The sequence below is a fragment of the Typopeltis vanoorti genome, chromosome 22 (assembly GCF_054136105.1).
Source record: "Typopeltis vanoorti isolate ZY-2024b chromosome 22, IOZ_Tvanoo_1.0, whole genome shotgun sequence".
NCBI classification, from domain to species: Eukaryota; Metazoa; Arthropoda; class Arachnida; order Uropygi; family Thelyphonidae; genus Typopeltis; species Typopeltis vanoorti.
The window spans coordinates 18,244,397-18,249,682 of NC_143570.1; positions in this window are offsets into that span (position 1 = coordinate 18,244,397).

The window sequence follows — 5,286 nt, forward strand, 5'->3', positions numbered from 1 at the left end:
ATTTTAAATTTATTATTTTTTAATGCTATTTTCATATTATGTTCATCTAAATTCAAAAATGAAAATTTATAAGAAATTTCAAAGTTTTCCAAGTTGTGTTAATTGATTTCTAGCAGTGTTATAATTAAATCGAAAAAATAAAATTTATTTTTTTTTTATATTAAGGTAAGTTACAATTTTTATAACATTATTTATTTAACTAATTGAAAATATTTTCCAAAACGAAAAATAATTTCTTTAGAAACAAAAATAGAAATCTTAGACTTGCAAAAAGTGAAAGTCCTACATCTGTTGGTAAAAGTTTTAATTTGAATGAAGCTACGATTGGAACAATTAAAAAAAGTGAAAATGCTAAATGACACTCTGTAGCCTCTGGTACAAAATTGAGCACTAAGTCTTCTTCATGTACCAGAGATATGGTAAAAATGGAAAAGACGCTGCTAACAGGGATTGAAGATCACACCCAAAAATGCATACTAATACCATTAAACAGAAGTCTTTAAGAACTTCTGAAAATAAAGAAAATAAAAGAACTAGAACCATCAATGTCCTCCCAACTATCTGATGACAAAAAAAAAAATAATAAATTTGCTGCAAGTAACAGATGGTTGCAAAGATTTTTGGAAAGAAACACAATTCCTAATGTCAAAATGAAAGATGAAATTGCTTCTGGAAATACGACAGCTGCCAAAGCTGTTGTATTTAGTAATTAGTATAAAATTCATAATATTTTACCAAGATTACAAATTCTTGGAGTTTCTATGAAATTGTGGAGGCTATCTAATATTTTTCTACATATAGTACATACCGGATGTCTTTTGTTACATGATATTCTTTGGAACGTACTGTATTATTATTATTATTATTAAACAAGACCTCATGGAGTCAAAGACTCATCTAGGAGGTCCTTTTATCTCACACACATCTCATCATACTGGGTCTTAAACACATTCAAACTCCTTGCAGACACCACACTCTCAGGCAAAGCATTCCAATCATTCACAACTCTGCACGAAAAAAACCTGCCTCTCACTCTCCTACTCACACCCTCTTTATACAGTTTCCAGGGATGACCTCTGGTTCTCCCCTGATCTCCCACTATTCTCTGTAGAACTTCTCCACCATTGATCCTATAACAACCCCTTACCAACTTGTAGGTCTCTATCATATCTCCCCTCTTCCTTCTCTCCACTAGACTCTGCAAATTACATCTTTTCAATCTTTCCTCATACTCGACATTCCAGAGGTCAGAAACTACCTTAGTCAGTCGCCTTTGGACCCTTTCCAACATCTCTTCATCCTTCTGAAAACCAGGTGACCAAATCTGGGCACAATAGTCCATGTGTGGCCTAATCAAAGCCTTATACAATGGAACAAGAATCTCCCTACTTCTACACGTCAGTGTCCTCCTCATCATTCCCAGAAGTCTTTGTGTTGTCTTCACAATTTTGCCGATGTGTCCCCTAAATTTTAGATCCTTATGCACTATCACTCCCAGATCTCTTATTTCCTCTACTTCCAACAATATATTCTCACCAAGCATAAATTCTGCATCCCCTCTTTGTTTTCCAAATTTTAAAACCTTACATTTTGCAACATTGAACCCACATCCCCATTTGCTTGCCCAATCACTCAATTTATTCAAGTCTTCTTGCAAGGCCACAACATCTTCACTACTCTTTCTGGTTCGTCCCAACTTTGCATCATCTGCAAACAACTGAATATCTCCATCCAAATCTTCGCCAATATCATTAATATACAAGTTAAATAGTAATGGCCCTAAAACAGATCCCTGAGGCACTCCACTAGTGACTTTCCTTTTCCTGGATATTGCACCCCCATACACAACTTGTTGATACCTATCAGATAGCCAGTCTCCAATCCAATGCACTAATCTAATATCCAACCCCATCTGCTCTAGTTTGACTGTCAACTTATCATGAGGTACTCTATCAAAAGCTTTTCCGAAATCCAAGTATATTACTGTGTATCCTTCTCCTCTGTCCAAGGAAGCAGTCACTTTATTGTAATAAGTAAGTAGATTACTAAAACACGACCTCCCTTTAGCAAATCCATGCTGTCCATCAAAGATTATACCATTGTTGTCAACCCAACTCTGGATCCTAGTTCTCACAAGCTTCTCCAACAACTTAACCACAACACCTGACACACAGATAGGCCTATAGTTTGATGCTTGAGTTCGATCACCTCCTTTATGAAGTGGCACAATCTTGCCCTCCTTCCACTCTTTAGGGACTTGACCAAGTGCAAGACTCGTATTAAAAAAATATGTCAAGGCAGGTGTCAACTCTCTGGCACATTCCTTCAGAATACGCGGTGATATATTATCAAGTCCCACAGCCTTATTTACATCTAGTTTACTCAACTCCCCAAACACCTCTTGCTCACTTACAGTCAGTCTCTCCTCCCCATCATCAACTGCTCTTAATCTCTCCATGAAGTCACATTCACAAGATTGAAAGATCTTTATGAACTGCTCATTAAGTATCTCCACCACACATTCTGCAACAGCTGTCTTTATACCATTTCCTCCAATCAATGTCATCCTTCCATAATCATTCTTTCTTTTGCTGGCTACATATCGAAAGAACTCCCTAGGATTCTTTTTAGCTTCATTAGCTAACTGCTGTTCATACCTCTCTTTAGCTACTCTCACCAACCAAGTCACCCTCCTTGCCTTTTCTTTGTAGAGCTCATGAAATTGGTTACTTCCACTTCTCTTATGCTGCCTCCACAATGCCCTTTTTCTCTGTATTGCATGCTTAATCTCTTTATTCATCCATCTCACACCTACCTTATTTAACCTTCTCACCCGTGGTATACATTTAGACATTGCATCCACTAAATATTTTTTGAAAATCCCCCAAGCTGCATTGATCTCTTTTCCAGCTAACTCCTCATTCCATGCTACACCTGCAAGCTGTCTCCTGAGCTCTTCATAATCATCCCCCTTGTAGTTCCACATATACCCTTTTTTCACAGGGGTCCTTGCACTGCTGGCAACCACCCAAGTAATCACCTCATGGTCACTTTCACCAATTGGTGGATGATTTGATACCTCATTGATAATTACATCCTCCGATGAGATGACCAAATCCAAGACCCTTAATCCTCTTGTGCCCTCTGTTACATACTGTCTGAGGTAGTTATCCCTCAAAAACTCAAGAAACTCATTTTCTTTACTTCCAGTTGCTATCTCTTCATTCCAGTCTATATTGCCATAATTAAAATCACCCATAATGATCACCCTTTTCTTATTTGCTTGGCTTATTTGACTATACATTTCACTATCACCACCATCCACATTACCAGGTCTATAACAACATCCCACCAAGTATATACCATGTAAAAACAGGACTGGGTGTTCATGGCATGTTTGCCACCTAGCTACAGTGGACAAGTACATAACAAAATTTTTAGTCATACTAATAAACATACCTGAATCCGGTTTACAACAGAAAAGATACAAATGGGAACCTACTCATTGTGAATAATTTGATCGTGCACATTAAAAAGAAGGCCATCTTTTACCAATCTAAATGAACTCTGAAGAAACTTTAACTAACCGTTATTCAGTCAGCACTCACAATTAACCTCTGGTAACCCATTTCAGTCTTTCATCGCTTTCCAAGCAAAATTGATCTAGTCCTCCAGGGATGACTTTTTGTTTGTTTGTTCCTCATTTGTCATGTACTGAAAAAGTTCATCAGTCATAAAAAAGCTCTTTAATAACATCATTTCTATGACATACATCCATGTCAACTATGCTTTGCAACCTTCAATTTATCCTTATGGTGAGAGCATTTCATAGACCTATTATAGTCACTCATCTCTGGATCCGCTGCCACCACCTCATCCCAAAGAAACCCATGTAACCAGATCTCTGCACGGTACTCTATATATGGCCATATCAGAATCTTATAAAGAAGAATAATAGAATAACCTTCCTATCTCTATTTGTCAGTATGTTTTTCAACATCCAAGTAATTCTTTCATCTAGTTTGCTCACTTTTATAATATGCCCTCTGAACTTCAATTCATTGTCCAACATCACTCCCAGATCCTTAGCCTTGTCAGTCTAGTATTCTTCAATGTGATACACAGTAATATTTACCACACATTGCCACATCAAACTGAGAAGTTTGTCCACAGTGATGCCAATCTGTTGAAATCATCCTTCAGGATCTCTATAATCATCTGCAAAGAACTAGATATCATCCCCCTCCCCAGATCATTCTGTATATCATTGCTATACAAAATAAATAGTAATAGTCCTAGTACAGAGCTGTAGCATGCTCCTGGATTCTATTTTGTTGCATACTATCCTCTCATGTCAATCTTCCTGCCACCCTCTCATACATACCAGCATCATATCCATTCCAGTTTTCTGCAATTTATGTAATAGACTTTCATGCAGTATTCTCTCAGATGAATTTGCAGAGTCCAGCAGTATTGTGCTGTAGCCATTCCCTTTATCTAACTTATCTATCAATCTATTAGAAAAAGTGAGTAAATTACTAAGGCAGGACCTACATTTCACAAAGCTATGCTGTCTTCTTCTAACTTCTTCTTGCCAATATTTCCATTACCTTAATCACCACTCTTGAGATTCTAGCTGGGCTATAATGTGCTACTTTCTCTAAAAGTCTCCTTTATGTAACAGAATTATCTTACATATGTACCATCCACTCCCTTGAAACCTTGCCAGAGCTAAAGCTTAAATTAAACAGCTTGGTCAGAAGCACTGCCACTTCCATATGAACCAGCAAACTAACAATCTCACTTCTGTATTCACATTAGTATTAGATTCACATCAATCTCACTTCTGTATTCACATTAGTATTTCTCAATATTATTATGATTGTTAAGAGAGGCCTCCAGGGAGTCAGGGACTCATCGAGGGAGGCCACATGCTACATGCACCAGCTATCATACTTGTTCTTGAATTCATTCACATTGCTTGCACACACAGTGTAATTTCAGTCATTCACTGCTCTCCAAGCAAAATCGATCTAGTCCTCCAGGAATGAGTTCTTGTTTGTTCCTGATTTGTCATATACTGAAAAAGTACACTGCTTGCACACACAACATCATTTCAGTAATTTACCGCTCTCTCCAAGAATCTCTCTTCAAAAATCTAGCCCTCACTCCCTTCTTCACAGCATTCATTCTCAGTTTCCAAGGATGTCCTCTTGTCTTTTCTCCATCCTCCATAAAATTAAAAATTCCATCAACTGAAATCCTGTATGATGCTTTCAGAAGTTT